The sequence below is a fragment of the Canis lupus genome, chromosome 13 (assembly GCF_011100685.1).
Source record: "Canis lupus familiaris isolate Mischka breed German Shepherd chromosome 13, alternate assembly UU_Cfam_GSD_1.0, whole genome shotgun sequence".
Taxonomy (NCBI): domain Eukaryota; kingdom Metazoa; phylum Chordata; class Mammalia; order Carnivora; family Canidae; genus Canis; species Canis lupus.
Window position 1 is genome coordinate 11,457,215 of NC_049234.1, and position 24,054 is coordinate 11,481,268.

General features: G+C 34.6%; 1 long non-coding RNA gene across 3 annotated transcripts in view; it reads right to left on the reverse strand.

Moving 5' to 3' along the window:
• LOC111098526 overlaps window positions 1-24,054 on the reverse strand; it is a 111,104-nt gene that overhangs the window by 49,595 nt on the left and 37,455 nt on the right. For all 3 annotated transcript variants that reach the window (XR_005368549.1, XR_005368548.1, XR_005368550.1), the window contains 2 exons: window positions 14,609-14,643; window positions 7,792-7,865 (listed from right to left, as the gene is read on the reverse strand). This is a non-coding gene — a long non-coding RNA (uncharacterized LOC111098526). The remainder of the gene's footprint in view (window positions 1-7,791; window positions 7,866-14,608; window positions 14,644-24,054) is intronic.

Genomic DNA, 24,054 nt, shown 5'->3' on the forward strand with positions numbered 1-24,054 from the left:
TTTTAATTTTTATTTATTTATGATAGTCACACAGAGAGAGAGAGAGAGAGATAGGCAGAGACACAGGCAGAGGGAGAAGCAGGCTCCATGCACCGGGAGCCCGACGTGGGATTCGATTCCAGGTCTCCAGGATCGCGCCCTGGGCCAAAGGCAGGCGCCAAACCACTGCGCCACCCAGGGATCCCTGGTACCTCTTTTAAAAGGATAATCTCCATGTCTAAGAGTTTTAGTTAAAGAGACACAAGTAAAAATTTGGATTTTATCCTTAGTAATATATATAAATATATATAGTATATATACTATATATACACACACACACAAATAGAACTTTTCTTCCTTTTATTTTTAATTTCTCTATGAAAACTATGGTGCTAATATAGGCTTCCTACTCAATGTACTGTATTATACAAAATGCATACATTTGACATATGACCCAAAAATCAGTGTAGCTTGTTTGTTTTTCTGGAATTGACCCAAACTTTGGCACGAGATATGTGTATATACACATACATAGGTCTATATATCTAACAATTTCAGGATGTATCACTAATTAGTTTTAAGGATAGTTTAAGTATGTTTGGAATTCCCAGAATCAATATTCACTGCTGCATGGAGAAAGTCTATTTAAGAATAAAAATAACAGTGATCAATAAAAGTAAAAGAGACAGATAACTAGTGACATTTGAACATATGAATTCAGCTATTGCATGAAACCAGCTTTTCTTATTGTACTTTCCACTTACAAATATCAACATCTCCTTTGTTTTCTTGAGATATTTTGTACTGTGGCCTGCTACTTGTGATTAAAATATTAGTGGCCAACACAAAGATGAAAGTTGCTATATTTTACAGATGAAGCAATTACAAGACTCAGAATGATTACATAACTTAACCAAATAAGATACATGTTAGTGAAGGCCAAACTGTCATATTCAGAAGGTAGATTTCTTTGCATTTATTAGTTTTCATAATCTTTAAGCTTTTGTGGTACTGCACACAATGAAAATTTTAATTTTGAAATCATTGGTAAAATATAGGAATCTTTATCTGACATACTAAACACTCATTTGTTAAAATGCCTCAGTTGTTATTATGCCATTATAACCTATGTTATTATGTTATTATGGTTATTATGCTATAGAATGCTAAAGCTGTAAAAATAAATATAGGTATTGTTTTTCTCTATGTGAATAAAGCAGGAAATATTATATTTTTCTTCCAGGTTTTATAATTTTCTGATTAGTAACACATATTCAAGATGATCCCCTGTGATACCTTTACAAGGAGGAAAGCTATGGATTTGAAAAGATATTATCTCTATTCCACTCCCTTCCTAGGACAAAAAAATCACAACGAGTTTCTAATATATTAGGCAGATAAACAGATATTACCTGTAATCAGATGCTATAAATATTTCTATCTGAGTGTTTATCTTAATGGCATTACTCATGAGAACCACAAAATATAATTCTTAATATTATGAGAAAAAGAACTACTCTGAAAAAAAAAGAAAAGTTATGACTTGTTCTCAACTGTAAACACATATGCTAAATCACACAGACTTACATATGAGTAAAAATATCCACATTTATAGGTATTGCACATTTTCCATAGACCATCTATTTTATGAAAGTTAAATTTTCATAACATTTTATATCTTTTTGTGCTTGTACTAAATATACAAACAGTTGATCAAAAGGGAAATGAAGGTAGGCTTAGTAAACTTCTGGGAGACTTTCTGTGTCTTTAACTCAATATCAAGAAATATGTTAGAAGTATGAAAGTTCAAGAGAAGAATTCACAGAGATATCTGTATACATAGTTTTTGGACACTCCCAGGTAAGCAACTGTCTTTTTCAACCATATTTGCTTTTTATTTTTAGTAAAAAAGCCATAACTTTATCAATGCCATGTAGGATTGAAAACAGTTACATTAAAACGTTAAAAATTAATTTGTAATTTATTAAGAAGTATACCTCTATACATTTAGTGTAACATTTTGAGTTATTGTCTCTAAAGGAAGACAGTTAATGTGGAAAAATGTATTTATTAATATTGATGTATTTAATTAGATAATATCAAATACTTTATTAAAGAATAATCAAATATTCATATTATATATATATTTGTCGATACTTTTTTGTAGAGTTTGTCTTACAAATACAGAAAATAGGATATATTTTGAATGTATTCTTACATGTGTTTCTGTTTCTTGAGTATTAATCATTCATGATGACATTTGTAAATTACAGACTACTTGCCCCTTAGATATGCCTTAAAATGCTGGTATGAAAATAAAAAATACTGCTCAGCTTAAACTAAGTATTAAAAGAACAAGTTAAGTTATGGAATTAATCTAATGTCTCTCATTCTCCTATATGTTTATTTGGTCTTCCTAATTCCATATCACAATAGCCTGTAACAGCTGTTGTCACAACTAAGAATATAGTCAAGAGGAGAGGGAAATGGGGCACATGGATGGCTCAGTCAGTTAAGCATCTACCTTTGGCTCAGGTCATGATCCTAGGGTCCTGGGATCAAGCACCACATTGGGCTCCCTGCTCAGCAGAGAGTCTGCTTCTCCCTGTCTCTCTGCCCCTTATCTCTGCTCATGCTCTCTTTCACTCTGCTCTCTGTCTCTTTCTCCCGGTCTCTCTTCCATAAATACATACATACATACATACATACATGCATAAAGTCTTTTTAAAAAAGAAGACAGGGGAGAAGAAATATATTGGAGCAGGTAAAGCCTTTTAGTTCTCATGACTACTAAAGGAGTAAAGTTAAAGATTAGTATCCATAGTGGGAGACAGGGAGAACAAGAGTGAGTGGCGCAAGAGAGCTTAGAAGAGGAAAGGAGAGGACAATATAAATAGCACAGGCAATTCTGAACCACAGTTCAATTCATGTCACTTGTAAACATTTTAATGTGCCAAGTGTTATTATGAAGTTTAATATATATAATATAAACATATAAAATATATACTATATAAATATGATAAAATATAATAGATATTAAATAATATAATATATATAAAATTTTTATGTGACATTTATAATTATTTTTTTTAAAGATTTTATTTATTTATTCATGAGAGACAGACACACAGAGACAGAGACAGAGAGAGAGGCAGAGACACAGGCAGAGGGAGAAGGAGGCTCCAGGTGGGGAGCCCGATGTGGGACTTGATCCCGGGACTCAGGGGATCATGCCCTGGGCCAAAGGCAGGCACTAAACCGCTGAGCCACCCAGGGATCCCCAACATTTATAATTCAATGAGTATTTACAGAGTACTTTCTATGTGTCCAACACTCTTCTGGCAGTAAGGATATATCAATGACCAAAACCAAAAATCCTATTCCATACAGAGCCTACTTTTCACAGGAAAGACAAAAAAAGCTAAATAAGTGATATATTTGATGTAACTAGTACATAGGAAGAAGGGCAATAAAGTGGTGAAAGCTAATGGAAGAGTGTGTGTGTGTGTGTGTGTGTGTGTGTGTGTGTGTACTGGCCCTGTAGGGAAGATGACATTTAAGCAATAGCCTGAAGTATGATGAAATTTAGGTGAGGAGTACACCTGTCATAAAGGACAATGAAAAAATGCTCTGAAGTGGGACCATGTTTAAGTCAGATTAGAAAGAGGAGGAAGTTATGATCTTGTAGAAAGATATATGCTGTTAAAAGAACTTCCACTTTATTCTCAAAGAAATGAAAAAGCATATTCCAAATTTCCAAGAAGACTGGCATGATATATTTTTTAACAAGATTATAGGATTGCCTGGGTAGCTCAGTTGGTTAAGTGTCCAACTTTTTATTTCAGCTGAGGTCATGATCTCAGGGTGGTGAGATCAAGCCCTGCATCAGGCTCATGTGCTGGGTGTGTAGCCTCCTTAAGATTCTCTCCCTCCACTCCTCTCCACCCCCTCCCTCTTAAAAAAAAAAAAAGAATCGCTAAATGATCCAGTAATCCCAGTATGTATTTGGATATATATCCAAAAAAATTGAAATCAGAATCTCAAAGAGATATTTCCATTCCCTGTTCATTGCACCGCTATTCACAATAGCCAAGATATGGAAACAACCAAAATATCCATCAACAGATAAATATAATAGGCATACAATAGAATATTACTCAGCCTTAAAAAAGGAAATCCTACCATTTGCAACATCAGTGACCCTAGAGGACATTATGCTAAGTGAAATAAGCTAGTCACAGAACGACAAACACTGCATGATACTTGAAAGCATGAGGTCTCTCATGGATTGACAAGTCGTTTCTTTCTGGTTCTAAACATAGGTCTTTTGACTGTGAGCAGATTGTAGACATTTTAAATTAACACTTGTTTGAGTCTGAGACACTATGGACATAAGCAAGAGGAGAGGGAGAAGGTGGCATTATTTGTACAACAGAGCATTTATCTAGGTGACTCCTGTCCCTTGAAAAGGGGCCAGATGTGTTTGTCCAACCTAATGGAAAATTATGCAATTGAAGGGCCACCAGAAAACAAAACAAAACAAAACAAAAACAGGATGACACACGTCTGAAATTTCTTCCGAGGTTTAATGCTTGCTGTTCACTAACTGTTCTCTGTGTTTACACTGGTTCAATGTTCAGGGTCTGGGGACTAGTTTTATCTTGGTCTGTTAGATTTTGATCAGTATAAGAGATTTATCTGCCTTCATGCCAAGCCTTTATATTTTTCTCTATTGTGCTTTACCTTTCTTATTTTTGAAGGTGCCAGGCCTGTTTCCTGTCTCTACTTCCTAAACAGACATGTATTCTTTAATTTATGTTCAGAGAGCTGCCTTCCCTCTGTCTGAGAGGAGCTACTCAGTTATAAGTCTCATGCACTCTTCTAGTTTAAAAGCTTTGGGTAGTAATTGTCAAACATCTCTTAAATCACTATTTCACAGTGCTTACTGCCCCCCCCCCCAAAAAAAAGTCTATATATTGGCTTGCCTCCCTTCTATCATTCTCTTTCCATTATTTTCAGATGCACATTTTTATTTCTCTCATGAAAATTCTATACACTCTGAAAGCTTTCCCTGGCATCCATCTCCAAATCTAGATGAGGATCTCTCACATATGGTAATACAATATCTACCTGTCTTAGCAATTACCACAATGTATTTTAATTGTTTATGTATTTATATTTTTTTAATTTTGCAGCAAAATTCCTGAGAGCAGATTAGGTCTCTCTTTCAATCCTACACTTGCAACACCTAACTTGGGCCTCAGAGGAGAGTAGGTGATGAAATATTTCTGGATTAACTAATGGATATCAATTCTATGCAGATGACATCTAAAGCTGAATTTACCATTAGGAGGATCCCTCGCCTGAGTTCCATTCCCATGTTTTAAAAATAGTTGTCCATGTTATGTCCAATAGTTGTCCATATGAAACTATATTTAAGAAAATCCCACTATTGATAAAAAGAAAATCCCACTTTTTTTTTCTTTTGACCCAAACCAACTCTGTTTTTGCTCCTGATAATATATTTGCTAAGTCCCCAAGTTTCATATTTTGGAACTGAATATTAGACTTTTTTTCTGCCCCCAAGCCCTCATGTCTCTGGGAAGATGATTCATTTTCTGGAATTCATTCCCTCTTCTCTATGCCTGTGATTATACAACGAGTATGATCTTTATGCCTTTATTTTATGGTCTACTGGAATAGTCCCCAGGCCATTTCACTATCAATATCTCTTTCACATGTGCAAATCTTTCTTAGGTATCACTGTCACTTTTAAGCCACTTTCAAGGCTCACAAAAGCTTCAAAAAATCTCCCTCATCCTCTTTACAGATCTGTCTCAAGCCATTCGTTATACATAATATGTTTCAACCTGGTCTGAGGTTTTTCTCCTCTAAATCCCAAAGCAGAAAGAGTTTTGTACAACAGAAAGGGTACTCATTTTGGTAACAAGAATGTACTATTTGGACTTTCATTCTTCAATTATGTATCTTTGTAATCTTTGGCAAATCACTTACTTGTCTATGTGTTGGTTTCTTTCTGCAAAAACAAGATAATGATACTTCTATTCCTGTGTGTGTGTGTGTGTGTGTGTGTGTGTGTGTGTGTGTACATGTGTGCATGTACATGCTGATCATGACTTTGGACATTCCTACATAGGGATACAGACCCTGCTTAGGTCTTCACTGATTTTTACAAATATCTAAAAATAAACACAAATGTCTTCTTAATTCTCTTTACCTCCACCGTAGAGTAAAACCTTTCCAAAAAGTTGTCCATATTCTCTACCTTTGTTTCCTACTTACTTCTTCCCACTCTCTCTGATTCTGCTCCAGTCTGGCCTTTGCCTCCAGCATTCCCCAGATCATTCTTTAGGTCACCAATGATAAACTATTTATTATCAGGACAGGGCAGGGTAAACAGTTTAGGATTGGTTTGTTTGAATAACTTCAGCAGTCCAGTATGACTCTGTATCCAAGAACTTTTAGCTTCATAGAGAAAATAACAGAATTAAAAAAAAACACCATTTTTAAAGTAACTAGGTACAATAGTAGGTCTCCAGATCTTGAAGTAGTTGGGTGAAATCAGTCAACTAGATTCTCAGTTGTTTATGCATACTTTGTGTTATCATGGAACTTCCATATTTTTTATCAAGATTGTCAAAAAACCTTTTTTTTTTGTCAAAAAACCTTTGAGTTACTTAATACCTACTCAAAATTTTACACCTTCTTACTTTTAGAGCAAATTTTAACAATGATGCAATACAAATCTTTTTCATCTATCATATGACAGCATAAAGCTTTCTTTTTATACATTGTGGTCTATCAGCTGTATCACCATTGTGCTCTATTAGCAATGAAATGAGTAGTGTTTACTCAGATTGGAGGAGAATTGAACAATTGTGTATGGAACTTGACGATTGTTGATAGCCAGGAAGAATGATCCAGGCTCCACACTTCAATGTCTCCAAACTGGCAGAATTATTTGCAGTATTTGTACAAATAAGTAAATTTATTTTTTATACAAATAATAGTCCAAAGCTTTCTGTTTGTGAGAAAAGGAGCTCTCTGGCAAAAGTCAAAGTTCTTTTTTTGTTTGTTTGTTTGTTTGTTTGTTTGATACAAGGACATATTTCATTAAGTTCATTTAATGCAATATAAGGGCCAAATAACTGATTTTCTCTATATCCTTTTCTCTAAAATTTGCTCTTTTGTGTCTGGTTCTTAATTTAGAGGGTTATGGAATAATAACATAAAGAGGTTAATGCACTGAAAGAAAATGTCAATGTTAATTACAGTTCCCCTAGAAACCAGAGGCACAGCTCACCCTGTAGAGTCTCAGGAGGAACCCTAGGTTTGGGTCAGGAAGCAGAAACAGTGGAGCAATAGGTTTAAGCCAGAGCCTTTATTAGTTTACACAGGAAAGGTAAGACAGGGCAGGGTAAACAGTTTCGGATTGGTTTGTTTGAATAATTTCAGCAGGCTCTATGCTCTAGGTCCCTAAGTTTATTAGTATGTGGCCCTGGGGTGATTAAACAGATGAATATTGTATCCTGGGGTACACAGGCCAGAGAGAAATATGGCTCTTTTTTGGTTAGTCTGCATATCAGACATGTTTTGTGAGTTCCTTGCTATGTTTAAGAGTTGGCTAATTGGGTAGCCAGCGAGGAACAGTCTTTCCCTAAAGTGAAAGGTGATTTTATTTTGTTTTTATTTTAATGTTAAAATATGATAAGACACAGATTTAAAAAAAAAGATTAATACACATGCCCACAACCAACCATAACTGTAACACAGTACTCTGTTTTTACATACCTCAAGAGACATGTTTTGTCAGGGCATATAGAGGGCTCTCTGTGTTCCTGGAGTAAGAGATTGCCTTTTGGATTCTGGATTAAAAAAAAAAAAAGGAAAAATGAAGAGTTAATAAAGGTACTTCAGAAGAAACAGAGTCCATTTAGGGCAAGAGTTCTTAGAATGGGACATTGTCCTAAAGTGACTCAGCTTTGGAGTGTTGAATGCAGAGATACAAGCACCCTTAATGTAGCCATTCCATGTGGCTCTCAGTACACCAAAGTAACCACAATAAGGCATCTCTGCTGTAATTAAGTGCACTTACTGCAAAATTCAGTAATTTATTGAATTAAATTGCTAGGTGGAAAAATATGAATCAATTAACCATTTCTGTTATAAAATAAAAGGAACAGAAAAAAGTTACTTTGATTTGGAATAATGCTTATAGAATCTTGTAATCTCTAGTACATCTGCACTATCCTGACACTACTTTCTTGAATTATTTTTTTTCACAGAATTATTTTTCTTAACTTATTGTCATTCTGAGTAACCACATATTTCTATGATCCTCTATTTAATACGCCTTTATCACTAAGTTATAAAGTTCCTACGACCATAATCTCCTTTTTACTTTCCATTGTATAGCTCAATGCTTGTTATATCTATCTGGTGTATCTGTTTCTACATACTTGTCTATCTACCTATCTATCCATTATCATCTATAGTAGACTTTCTGATCTTCATTCGATACACTTTAGTATGCCATGTCTGAATAAGCTTGGAGCACAGTGACAAATAAGGAACTGTCATGAAATAAATATTGACTTTGTTTTTTCTTCCAATTCTTCTTTATGACCAATGGTAAAAAATAAAAATCTTCTTGATTGTTTTTAGCATTGGCTTTAAATTCATTCATCACAAACTGAAACTGCTAATTGAAACAAATCTTCTCAGCATTTAGACATGAAATGCTCTAGGAAAGCAAGACTTGGAAAAAATCCAGGCAATTTCATGTCATATATACCACATGCCAATAGATGCCACCATTGCACTGTGACAATCACCTATATTATTGTAACAAAGGACAGCCTTCATTCTTCTCCATTCTCCTCTTAGAGAATTATTACATATGAAATCATTAAATATATTTGGGAGATATATACCGTATATGTTTTTTAGCTACACCCTTAAAATATGGCTGGAAAGTTAAATTTCTAAGGAAGAACATTTCCTTGGTGTTGAATGTATTATTGCTACTATTATAGCTGAAATATTTACTAGACTGACAATGTTACTTGCAACTATTTCAACCTTATGAGTAGAATTTTGTCCATCATTGAACAAAATCTAAAAGAAAATTACAATTAAAAGGCTCACATCAGGGCAGCCCCTGTGGCTCAGCGGTTTAGCGCCGCCTTCAGCCCAGGGCCTGATCCTGGAGACCTGGGATCGAGTCCCACGTCGGGCTCCCTGCATGGAGCCTGCTTCTCCCTCTGCCTCTCTCTCTCTCTCTCTCTCTCTGTCTCTCTCTGTCTCTCATGAATAAATAAAGTATTTTTTTAAAAGCTAACATCAGATTTATGTCTCATGCTTGTTATTTACATATTATCTAGTTGTTTTCTTAAAGTATTTCAAAATCCATCTATGTTTTAAAACTTACCAAAGAAATTTAGGAATACTGTATAAAGTAACACAACAATGTTGTCTGAAATATTTGTAAGAAAACCCCCACCAGGTCATGGAACAGAACCTCAATCATTAAATATAAAGAAATAATATACAACCATTACAAATCATTTTCTTTTGTGTTAATGAATGCAACCAATTTATGTGCAATTGTACTGGAAGGTAACATTGCTCTTTCCCTCATTTCTTTATCTTAAAATTTCTGATAAGATTAATTTGTGATTTATAGTTCTCTTCTTTCCAAACAATTCTACTGACTGGCTTCTCATTAGTGGTTTGTGCTAGCATTAGTAAAATCCATAACAATTTCTACTGTTTTTAACTGATCCTGAAATAGAAGTTTTACAAAATGGAGCTTATCTATACCTACTTGAATGCTGTATTTCAGGTTACTTTTCCTACTGCAGAGACTTAAATGCAATATACTTGTGAGAGATTCATTTCAATAGAGTGAATAAAAAATGTATTCAATACACTTTACTGCTTCACTTTTCATAGAACCCAATTCAAGGTTGCTCAAATCAGTGTGCTCATGTACTATTTCACAATTTCTGTCTATATAGAAATATGAACATAATTTCCTTTAAATACAATTTTAGGAATGGCAATAAAAACTGAAAATACCGTCACATAAAACAATGCAATATTCATCAACTTTTAGTACATATCAGCTCAATAAAATTTGATGATTTTTGGACAATATAAGAAATACGTTTGGTTTATTAAAATTTATAGAATGGTTATAGAATTGCAGAGTAATTCTACTAAGAATTAGGAGAGCTTTTTATGAATTGTGGAAATCCTAGCGAATTTTTCATCTCTTTTCTGACCTGGCTTTAATTCTCTTATAAAAAGGTTGTATATCATCATCCTAATACTAAGCCATCTAATTCTTGTATCACTAATTAGCTTACTTCCTATTCTCTTTTTCAATCCCAGTCATCTTAAATTTATTTATTGTGAGTATTCTGAGACTTTCTACATATGAGCTCAAGGAAAAGAAATATTTACTTCCTTCATGAAAACTAAGTATTTTACATAGCATTTTTAAAGCCTTATGAAAATATAACTAACTTTTCCCCATTTCTCCAAGAGACATAGGGACATGCTTTAAAGCTACCACATTATTTGACAACTTTATAAACAACTACTGGGAAATAAAACATTACATACATTACTTTCATATAGAATTTATTGATAGTTTCTGAATCTTGTAGGTTTTTACAGAGAATTTTGTTTCAAAGAAATCACAAGTTTGGCCTACATAAATTCAATTTCCAAAGCAATTTTCACATCACCAAACTTCTCCCATTAGGAAGCTGCCTCTGAAAGCTCTGTAGTTTTTCCAGTGGAAAAAGGATGGCCTCTTCAATAAATGGTGCTGGGAAAATTAGACAGCCTCATGCAGAAAAATGAAACCTAATCATTCTCTTATACCATACAGAAAGATAAACTCAAAATGGATGAAAGACCTAAATGTGAGACAGGAATCCATCAAAATCCTAGAGGAGAACACAGGCAGAAACCTCTTCAACCTCAGCCATCACAACTTCTTTCTAGACATGTCTCTAAAGGCAAGGGAACAAAATGAACTATTGGGATTTCATCAAGTTAAAAGTTGGCTGTTTCTTTGGCTGCACAGCCAAGGAAACAGTCAACAAAACTAAAAGGTAACCTATGGAATGGTAGAAGATGTTTGCAAATGATATATCAGTTAAAGGGCTAGTATCCAAGATCTATAAAGAACTTCTCAAACTCAAAACCCAAAAACCAAAAAATACGTTCAAAAAATGAGCAGACAACATGAACAGACATTTCTGCAAAGAAGGCATACAAATGACCAACAGACACACAAAAATATGCTCAACATCACTTGGCATTGGGGAAATACAAATTAAAACCACAACGAGATATCACCTCACACCAGTCAGAGTGGCTAAAATTAACAAATCAGGAAACAACAAATGTTGGAGAGGATGCAAAAAAAGGAGAACCCTCTAAAACTGTTGATGGGAATGCAAGTTGATACAGCCACGCTGGAAAACAGTATGGAGGTTCCTCAAGAAGTTGAAAATAGAGCTACTCTAGCATTTGCACTACTACTATTTTTTTTTTTTTTTTATTTTTTTTATTTTTTTGCACTACTACTATTTAACCCAAATATACAAATGTAGTGATATGAAGGGGTACCTGCACCCCTATGTTCATAGCAGGAATGTCCACAATAGCCAAACTGTGGAAAGAGACAAGATGTCCATTGACAAATGAATGGATAAAGAAGATGTGGTATATACATACAATGGAATATTACTTAGCCATTAGAAAGGATGAACACTTACCATTTACATCGACATGGATAGAACTGGAGGGTATTATGCTGAGTGAAATAAGTCAATCAGAGAAAGTCAATTATCATACGGTTTTACTCATATGGGAAATATAAGAAAAAGCACAGAGGATCTTAGGGGAAGGGAGGGAAAACTGAATAGGAAGAAATCAAAGATGGAGACAAACTATGAGAGGCTCTTAGCTCTGGGAAACAAACTAAGGCTTGCTAGAGGGGAGGTTGGTGGGGGATGAGGTAACGAGGTGATGGGCATTAAGGAGGGCAGATGATGTGATGAGCACTGGGTGTTATATGTAACTGATAAATTATTGAACACTACATCTGAAACAAATGATGTACTATATGTTGGCTAATTGAATTTCAATTTAAAAAAATAAATAAATAAAAAGAAAGCTCTGTAGTTTAGTCTGTGAATGACAATACCAAGGGACAAAAGGACACAATATTAATGCTGGGGCCATGAAAAACAGTGAGAAAGAAACGACTCGAATAGAGCTGAATACTGGGCTGTCAAACAGGCTAAACAAGGAATTTATCCCATTACCAGGGCAAGAAGACTTTGTAAACCTTTCCCTGTGGTAGATAAAGACAACTGATTAATATGAGTTTCATTGTTTATGCTCTGCATAGAGTAAATATAATTTTCTTCTTTCAATCCCACATTATGTAATAGGTGCTTGGTGGGAGTAGGGAAAGGAGAATAACTTTTCTTTCAGTTAATACAACACCAGGGTGTACTGAACCATGACAAGACATAAGAGAAAGGACTTTGCATCAACTCCTTTACAGTTCCTTTACAGTCAGCCAGATGTGATAACTGATAGCACTGTTAATTTTCTTCCTTGAAAAATAAATGCATATTCTTTTTGCGGGAAGAATAATACCATGGGTGCTCTCAAGTGAACAATAGCAGAGGTCACCATAGCAGTGATTATTACCTATGTTCCTGTGTCCATTCTCCTCTTTCTCTCTCTGGAAAGATTATGGTTCCTCAGATGATGAAAGCATTTCCTAATTTCCCTTGCAGCTCATTTTGCCCATATGGCTTAAGACAAAATATGTCAGTAGAAGTGATGTGACAAACTTCTGGGTCATTTCCTTTATTCTAGATTTTTTATTTTTTATTTTTATGATTGGGATATCCTTGGAATCCACATGTTAAGGATGGCAGAACTATTTCATCAGCTAGATGCTTATTTTTTACTATTATATGAGAGATAAATAATATCTGTCATTGCTGACCCACTTTTTTTTAGAAGCTCCTTTTTCTAACATCTTAGTCTACATTCCCAGTAATATAATTATGGTGTTATGATTTTATTTTTATTTTTATTTTTATTTTTTTATTTTTATTTTTATTTTTTTTAAATTTTTTTTATTTATTCATGATAGTCTCACAGAGAGAGAGAGAGGCAGAGACACAGGCAGAGGGAGAAGCAGGCTCCATGCACCGGGAGCCCGACGTGGGACTCGATCCCGGGTCTTCCAGGATCGCGCCCTGGGCCAAAGGCAGGCGCCAAACCGCTGTGCCACCCAGGGATCCCCAAGTGTTATGATTTTAATATGCTATTGCTTTCAAATAGTTAATAATAATTTAAGACTTTTAATAAACTCTTACAAGTAAAACTGGTTTATGCTTTTCTTTCTCCCTTTTTTTAAGATTTTATTTATTTTAGAGATGGGACAGGCATGCAAGCGGGATGAGGAGCGGGACAAGCAGACTCCATGTGGAGCCTAGATCTTGACATGGGGCTCCATCTCACAACCCTGTGATCATGACCTGAGCCAAAATCAAGAGTTAGATGCTTAACTGAGCCACCCAGGTGGCCTAATATACTTTTCTCTTTTTTGCATCTTATTCTGACTTATTATTTTCTGTTTTCAGAATCATCATTTGGTTAGTTTAATAATGTGCATGTATGAATTTTACTTAAAACGTGAAAGCAAAGTTGCTCATTTCCTGTAAAACTAGAATGCAGATTTTCTAAATCAATTATACACTAAAGTTCACATTACTTTTATTTCATCTGAAAATGATTCACAGTATTGGAAATCAGATATATTATCAATTGACAAGTCTTATAAATGTATATTACTAATGAAGTCAGAACAGCAGAATGTGCAGACTTTCTGGAATAGTTTGAAGGCTTTGATGCTAGCCAAGATTTTTATTTGAAATCCTAGGGACAGTTATTTTGCTCACTTTGTATATCTTGAGATACTATAATTATATTATTTAAAATAAATAATCAGAACTATATCCAAATATCCAGAAAATTCTAAGGTTGTATATATAATTTGGATACATTGTTAATGCTCAATTCCTTAATAGCAATTTACTTACCAATAATTGCAAAGAACACATGAAAGCAACTATCAGATCAAATAATTCCATGTTTTTTTTTCCTTTTCTTTCTTTTTCAATTTGTTTTTAAATTCCAGTTAACATGCAGTGTAATATTAGTTTCAGGTGTACAATATAGTGATTCTACACTTCCATACAATACACAGTACTCATTGCGACAAGTACCCTCCTTAATCCCCATCACCTATTTCCCCCATCGCCCTGGCAACCCTCAGGTTGTTCTTTATAGTTAAGAGTCTGTTTCTAGCATTGCCTCTCCAGAATGGGACCTTTTCATTTGTTTTCTAGCAGATTTCTCTCCACAATCTTTCTTTGTCCATCTTCTCTTTTTCACTCTGGTATCCCCTCTTCCATTCTCAACCTGAGTTTGTGGGACCTCTAATTCCATGTTTATTTTAAGACATATTTAGTTATTTGATGAATCCATGCATCACAGATACCTGACAGCTGCCATTTCACTTTTTCACAGATGTTACTAGGTCGGGGAAAACGAAAAACATAAAATTAGCAAATAATCTCAATTATATTAAATACTATTATTATTTTCATTCCAGAGACATGATTTCTAGCTGCAACATTTGATTATTCAAAGAGAAGTTAAAAGCTTACTTGTTAGAACTATATCTAAACTCTTCTAGGAAAGCATATTAAGCCTAGTTATTATTTGTTGCAGGAAGTAAATTTGTTCCTTATATTGTGGAACAAGAAGAATGTTGAAAAATATGTAGTTGAATAATTCATATATAGTTTTACTCAGTATGAGCCAGCCTAAAACAAAAGTCTATCATGTATCAAATCACACTCAAATAAAAAAACAACACTGAAAGGAAAACTGTATTTTATCTCTAGAGGATCATATATAGCCACAGTGTATGCAATTATTTTATAAGTAAAAATAAATTATCCATACAAATATTATTATTTTTTCTAAAACTAAAGTGATTTGTAGCTTAGATGTGTTACAAATGCTATTTTCCCTGAGAATTGCTGCTAAAAAGAGACATTTATATGTAAGCTTAATAATCAGGTGCTTATGTATGTTAAATTTAAGTTATAAGAATATTCATTTAACTTCTGCTTATAAATTCTCACCCACATAGTCTCAATTTCAAGACTTGAGTGACTGACAATTAAAAGTAGGATAATGGCACAACAAACCCTATATCCACTAGTGTATAATAGAATATGTTAAGTAATGTCATTTCACTTTAGTGTTCTGATGTGCCAACATTTACTGATGTATGTACACAGAGACTTGCTGCTATAAGCAAAATCATTAAGAGTTTTCTGAGTAACAAAACACTGCAAAGTAATAATAATAATTTCAATGTGCAATTCATTCGCTAAAGCTAAAAAGTGTGTGCACCACATGATTTCTACACTTTGAAATACATAAAACCACGTTCTAATATATACCTCATAGAAGTCAGTGATTACCTGAATACATATCATGCTCTAGGCACTATGACCAAAACTGGAGTGCATATATATATTATATATAATATGCTGCCTGGGGCATCAAGATCTTCTGGCCATCATGAAAGGCAGTTGGGCTCTGTTGAGGCCACACAGTTTCTTGGATCACCAAAGGTGCTACTTTGTATTCTCCGAGGCCCTGGAGAATCTTATTTTTTTCCACTATGCTACTTGGTGGACTGATTTTTAGGAGGAACTTTATTTTTACTTATCACTGCTTTATATTCTGTACATAGCACTTGTTGTTCCATTTATCCAAGATGAAAGATTGAACCAGAAGGCTTCTTTCTAATAAAATTCAAACTTGGGAAATTTTAATAATATCACAAAAATATACATATATGTGTGTGTGTATATATATATATGTATGTATATATATATATATATATATATATAAAATGCTTCCTGATTTAAGAATCAGAAAGCTTATTCTTAAAAAACAACTGACATAAAGTTTGTTTGTGTAAAGCTCCATCCATTTATTAAAAATATTCCTTTATTTATTTGAGAGAGAGAGAGAGTGCATGTGCAATACATGAGCAAAGGGTGGGGGTGGGGGGAGGGCCAGAGAGAGAGAGACTGGGAGAGAGAATCCCAAGCAGATTCCTGCTAAACACCGTGCTTGACTCACAGCTTTATTTCACAACTCTGAGATCATGACCTGAGCCAACATGAAGAGTCAGTCGCTCAACTGACTGAGCCACCCAGGTCCCGCTAAAGCTCTGTACATTAAAATACAGTCTCACACTTGCTCTGTTGAGTCTAAAAAATAAAAATCTCCATCTGATTCATAATAATCATCCTCATTTTCAAAGTCACAAGGACTCAAAACGACAGCAAAAAAATCTAAGTTTACAATGCTATATAAGAAACATGTAAAGTGTATATTGAGATGGTGATATTCCCAAATCCAAGGTTATTATTACTTCATCACATTTTAGAAAAGAGAAAACCAGTATTCACACCCATCAAAAAATTTGCCAGGATCATGTACTGTAAGGCAAACAAGGAACACAGATTCTTCAAACCACCAATTCAAGATTATGTTCATCTTCACTGCACATACTTGTAAGGTGAATGTTATTCCTGATACTATATCTCTAACTAGGTCTGTCAGAGAAATTAGTGTTATATGTATCTTTCATAACTAAAATTAAAACAAGATCAAACTTACATATTCTCCTCCACCTCCTTTCCTCAGTGCAGTTATATTATTCATTTGTAGTAGGTTCATTTTTTTCTATTTGTTTTCTATGTTTGTCACCTCTTCCTTGTGGATTTTAGTTATTTATTTTTTGAGTATGAGAAATATTAATCATTTATGAAAACATATTTTATAACAAAGTGTTATATATTCACTTACATTCACTTTCTACCATACCAAGTATTAGAAGCAATTTATCTAATTATATTTAAAAATGTTTAAGGTGGTCACTTGGTTGCTGCTATCTTTATTTATCATCATAAAATATAATTTACTCTTTTAATGACATTTGTAGCCTCACCAAAACAAATATTCTGTACATAGTCTTGCTTCCACTTACATATTTCCTTTTATAAAAAGAAACAACTCCCATATTTTCTCTATTCAAGGTCCCTCATAAATCCTCTCACATTTTTTAAAACTTTTCAAAATGACTTCTGTATATTTATTTTCTCTTCTGTATAGAAAACATATACATTACAACTCAGCCTGTATTATATTAGGCTTATTTTTTCTTAACTTTTTCAGTGATTATATTTTCTTCTTTATTGAAATATAATTAACATACAGTTATGTAAGTTTCAGGTGTACAATATAATGATTCAATAAGTCTTTACATTTCTCAGTGTTCATCAATATAAATGTATTCTTAATCCCTGTTATCTATTTCACCCATCTCCCCTCTGGCAAATACAGGTTTTTTTTCTATATTTAAGAGTCTGTATTTTTGTTTGTCTACTGTTTTCATTGTTTGTTAATTTTTTTCTTAATTCCATGTATGAATGTAACCATATAGTATTTGTGTTTCTCTAACTGACTTACTTCACTTAGCATAATATCCTCTAGGTCCAACCTTTTTTGGATTAACATTTTAGTTATCTTTGAGTAAATATCCATACTGGAATTAATGGATCATATGGTAATTCTATTTTTCATTTTTTGAGGAGACTCTATATTGTGTTCCACAGTGGCTGCACCAGTTTTGCTTTCCCACCAACAGTGCATGAGGTTCCTTTTTTCCATATCCTAGTGAACCCTTGTTATTTCTTGCATTTTTAGTTTTAGTCATTCTGACAGCTGTAAGGTGATTTTTTTTGTGGCTTTATTTTTTTTAAGATTTTATTAATTTACTCACGAGAGATAGAGAGAGAGAGAGAGTCAGAGACACAGGCAGAGGGAGAAGCAGGCTCCATGAAGGGAGCCTGACGTGGGACTCGATCCCGGGTTTCCAGGATCACACCCTGGGCTGAAGGTGGTGCTAAACGGCTGAGCCACCCGGGCAGCCCCTTATTGTGGCTTTAAATGGCATTTCCCTGATGATTAGAGTTGATGCATCTTTGAAAAATTTTCAGATGAATTGAGAATGCTGAAATATCAATTCAAAGAATTCCAGTGTACTTTTCTACTCTATTTTTTCAAAAGTTAATTACAAAACATCAGTACGAATATGAAACTTAAAAAAAACACTGACACAATAGTATATCAAATCTAGAGGATGTATTCACCTTTTAACAACTACTCTACTAATGTTACCTTTCTCGTCTAGCATCAAACTTAGTTGTCATATTGTTTTGGTTTCCTTTATTCTGAAACAATTTCTTAGTCTGTCTTTGTCTTTTATGACTTTTACTTTTTTGAAAAATATCAGGCAGTTATTTTGTTGAATTTGGATTTGTGTGATATTTTCTTGTGATTAAATCCAGGTTACACAAATTTGACTACAATGCCACAACAGTGACTTTGTATTTTCAATGCACCATATCAGGAGGCACATGCTATCAACATATACCATTGTTGGGACACCTGGGTGGCTCAGTGGTTAAGTGTCTGCCTTTCACTTACCACGTGATCCCGGGGTCCTGGGATCGAGTCTCGCATCGGGCTCCTTTCAGGGGGCCTGCTTCTGCTCTGCCTATGTCACTGCCTCTCTCTCTCTGTATCTCTCACAAATAAATAAATAAAATCTTTTTTTTAAAAAAAGATGTGCCATTATTAGTTATGTTACTTTATCACTTCATTATGGTATTACTTACTTGATTTCTCCCTGTAAATTTGATACATTCTTTATTTTAATTAAAAATGTATTTTGCTGAGATTTTTTGAGATTGTTTCCTATTATACTTTTCCACTATCTTTATCATCCCTTAATGAATGAAACGAATGATATTATATGAGGAATCTAAATTAAGCACAAGAATTAAATTGGACCCCCATCTGTTTTTCCCTTTAAATTGGACCCCTATCTGAAAACCACTCACAAAATTAACTGAAGAAGGATTAAGGACTTAAATATCAGACTTGAAACCATAAAACTCCTACAAGAAAACATATAATAAAAGCTCACTGACATCAGTCTTATGAATATTTTTTCAGATATGACACCAAAAGCACAAACAACAAAAGCAAAGATAATCAAGTGGGACTTACAACAAACTAAAGAGCTTCTGCACAGTAAAATAAGTACATGACAAAATTAAAAAGCAAACCATGGAATGGGAGAGAGTATTTGCAAAATATATATCTGATAGGGGGTGAATACCCAAAATATGTAAGAAACTCAAACAACTCAATAGTAGTAATAATAATAATAAAATTTAAAACTTAAAAACAATATCCCAACTTAAAAATGGGCAAAAGGCTAGAATAGACACATCTCCAAAGAAGACATACAAATGGCCAACAAGCATATGAAGATACATGAACGTCACTAAATACCAGAAAATGCAAATCAAAACCACAATGAAATAACACCTCACACCTGCTAGGATGGCTATTATCCTGAAATCCAATAAGCAGAGTTAGCCAGGATATAGAGAAAAGGGAGCCCTTGAACACATCAATGGAAATATGCATTTGTGCAGCCACTATGGAAACTAATGTGCAAGTTCCTCAAGAAACTAAAAATATAACCATCACATAGTCCAGAAATCTTAATCCTGGGTCTATATCCAAAGGGATTCAAATCAAGATTTTATTTTTTTAAGATTTTATTTATTTATTCATGAGAGACAGAGAGAGAGAGAGAGAGAGAGAGGCAGAGACACAAGCATAGAGAGAAGCAGGCTCCATGCAGGGAGTCTGATGTGGGACTCATTCTCAGGACTCCAGGAACACATCCTGAGCCGAAGGCAGACACAACCACTGAGCCACCCAGGCGTCCCATCAAATCAGGATTTTAAAGAGATATCCACACTCTTACATTCACTGTAGCCAAGACACAGAAATAACCAATATGTCCATCAACAAATGAATGGATAAAGAAAATATGAAATACATATATATATATATATATATATATATATATATATATATATGAGGAAACAGTATCCAGCATTTAAAGGGAAAAAATCCTAGCATTTGTAGCAACATAGATGAATCTAGAGGACATTATGCTCAGTGAAATAAACCAGACACAGAAGGACAAAACTACATGATAGCACTTGTATGAGAATATAAAATAATCATACTCATAGAAACAGACAGTAGAATGGTAATTGCCAGGATCTGGGAGAAATGGAAACAAGGAGGTAGTAGCCAATGGCTACAAAGTTTCAGTTATACAAGGTGAATAAATCCTAGAAATATAATGTAAAACAGAGTGCTTATAGTTAAGAATACTGTATTCTATATTTTAAAAATTTACTGAGATGGTAAATCTTCTGCTGTGTTTCTTTCACAGAAAAGAAATCTATGAGCCTTGTATATTTGGTTTTCTTGTATTATTTTTCTAACTGTATTATAAATTTCTTGGAGACAGAATTCAAAGATTCATTTCATGTAATTTCTTTCTTCCCCAAGTGCTCTGAAGAGACAAGGACCTCAATAACTATGCATACACAATACTTATATTTTAATTATGAAAAACCTGAGAAGAAATCTAAGCATGTTTACTCCCCCCCCCACACACACAATAATGTAATAAACAAGGAGTATGGGAAGAGTAAATCAAGGCATAGTTTGGTCTTGGAACAAACTGCTTTAGGTTCAAATCCTAACTAAAAAATATAGCTTTGTAACCTAGTTATGGTAAGATGACATCTTTGAAGTAAATTTTCCTATCTTTTAAATATAAATAATATTACTTGTGAAAATGGAATTTGATAATGTAAACGTATTAGTTGGGACTGCTGTGATAAGTTGCCATAAACTGGGTGGCTTTAAACAACAGAAATTTAAATTTCATTGTTATGGAAACTGGGAGTCCAAGATCAGGGTGCCAGCTGCTCAGAATCTAGTGAGAATTCTCTTCTGGGTTGATGACTATCAAGTTATTTTGTTGTTATATGGCAGAGAGGGGAAGCAAGCTCTCTTTCTCTGGTAACTTCTATAAAGGTACTTATCATCCTGAGACTCTACCCTCATTACCTCATCTAACTCTAAGTATCTATTAAAGACCGCATTTCATAATATCATTATATGGAGAGGGATAGAGAGGCATTGTTTAACATATGAATTTAGGAGAAAAGTAAATATTTATCTGTAATATTTTGCCCAAGGCCCCCCAAATCCATGTTTTTCCATAGTCCAATTCATTCATTACTTCCCCCAAGCTTTGTTGAAGCATCAACTCTAAAGTCTGAAATCCAAAGTCTCATCTAAATAGCATCTAAATCAGATATGGGTGAGACTCAAGGTATGACTCATCCTAAGACAAAATTCCTCGCCATCTGTGAATCTGGGAAATCAAAAAGTTAAGTGCATCTAAAACACAATAGTGGTATAGCCTTAGTATAAACATCTCAGGGACTGTTACATTTGATAACTTATCATATGTTGCATATAAGATAAACATGTATGCCGTACGCATATGGCCATATAACCCATTTTTTGTTTGTTTCTTTGTGAAAGAGGGAGGCAGTGGAGAGAAAGACCTTTTGGCCTGGGATGGAAGGGATCTGGGTTTACTGTATGGCCTTGGGAAACTTACCTAACCTCTCTAGGCCCTTTTTAAACTCTTCATTTCAGATATCCTGGGGTTAGAGTTGCTTCCTAGAGCACCGTGGTTCTCTGAAGATTTCTCAGAGAAGATGATAGTCTGTGATCTCTGAACCCCTCACTTGAATCAGATCAGAGTAGCTCAGATTCTGTTTTACATGTTGGCATTCTGCTTGAGATTTCATCTGATAAGAAGAATCTTCTCCTTGAAAAGACTATCTTTCTGGCTCCATATCTAGTCATTTTCATCTGCCTTTACCCCCCAACTCTTGGCTTGTTGGTAATATCACTGAACCGAGGGCAGGGCCCCCAGTAGTGACGGCTGCCTCAGATTCAAGTCTGTTTAGCTTTGCCAGTGTTTCCATCACCAGAGAAGGGACAAGCACAGTCTTATCCAATCTAAGGTTAGCTCAGGCCAAGTTCCAGCAAAGACCTGGGAACACTGAACCCTTATCTCCTGATTCCTCTTAATGCCCTTAGAAAATATCCTCTGCCCCCTCATCCATCTCACTGCTCATAAACCAGAAGTAGTATTAGGGTGGTGGGCAGCATAGTGGTATATTTATCAAAGTTCGTTGAGAAAGAGTGGGTGACTTTTGTATTAAAGTAACTAATAATAAGAATAAATCTTTTCAAAAATGCTATCAAAAAGAAGCTGAGAGCTCTTCCAGAGGTGGCCAAAGGATTTTCTATTGCAAGTGGCCACCCATTAACTTGAAGAGGAATTTGAATGATATTCCAAAATAGTACTAGAGAAAAAAGGCAGTAATTTAGAAATAAAAGAATATACTAACCTAATGAACACTTATTTTTCCCCATAAAATTGACTCCTACAGTATTAAAAGTCAAGTCCTTGTTAACATAAATGGGCTTTCAAAACTAGCACTGAAGAGGACTTTTGATTCTTTATATATTGCTAAATTAAAGAACTTAATTTTTCATAAAAATAACAGGGCTTTTGGGGATCCCTGGATGGCTCAGCGGTTTGGCGCCTACCTTTGGCCCAGGGCGTGATCCTGGAGTCCTGGGATCGAGTCCCACATCCGGTTCCTGGCAAGGAGCCTGCTTCTCCCTCTGCCTGTGTCTCTGCTTCTCCCTCCCTCCCTCCCTCCCTCCCTCTCTCTCTCTCTCTCTCTCTCTCTCATAAATAATTTTTTAAAAAATAACAAGGCTTTTAATTGATACTATGAGGGTTAATGCTAATCTTCTTACAACTAATGTCAAACCAAATACCCATGACATTATTCACTTATTGGTAAATTTGTCCAGTTCTTATGGAGCATCCATTGTGTTGAGGCACTGACTTAATTCACTGAGTTACAAAAAAGAAAAACATAGTTCATGACCTGCAACTTCTGAGAAAGAGTATGTCAGTACATTTGTACTTACAAATTATCTGTATAGAATATCAACTCAAAGTTACATAAATATAACAAAACTATATCAATATTTTTCTTTTATTTTTCTAAATATAAATAATTCATTCCTTGCAGTAGGCAATAGGAGAAGAAACACTTAGAAAAGTGTGGAATAATCTACTCTGCAATTTGTAGATTAACTAAAGCTTGAAATGTGCTGATCAAATAACTTGGTGAAAAGCTTATTAATTTGGAGCGCTTTTAACAATATTATCTTTTTATTCTTGTTTTAACATATTTTTTAAAATATTGCATTTATTTATTCATGAGAGACACAGAGAGAGACAGAGAGAGACAGGCAGGGGGAGAAGCAGGCTCCATGCAGGGAGCCCGAGGTGGGACTTGGTCCCGGGTCTCCAGGATCACACCCTGGCTGAAGGCGACGCTAAACCGCTTAGCCACCCAGGCTGCCTTGTTTAAACATATTTTAATTTTAATTTCCTATAAATGGTAGTAGATTGTGATCTTTTTCTCAGTTATAGACAGGAAAAAAGAAGGGGAAGGGGGGAGGGGAGGAGGAAGAAGAAGAGGAGAAGAGGAGGAGGTGGGGAAGGAAAAGGAAGAAGAGGAGGAAAAAGGAGGGTCTGGGAGAAGGGAAAGGCTGAGAAGGGAAAAAGAAAAAGAGAGAAAAAAGATGTGTCAAGTTCTTCAGTGCAAAGTCTGCTTATTTTCAAGTCAAAAGCCATCTTTGGGATAGTTACATACAAAGTGTTGACCAAGAAGGCCTTAACGTTCCCCTAAACTTTTCTAAACTTTTGACAGTTTCTTCCTGATGATAAGGTCCTCAGCCCCTTTTCTTAGAAAAAAACTTCCTTTGGAAAATGTACAATCTAAAACTCTTTCTCGGTCCCTT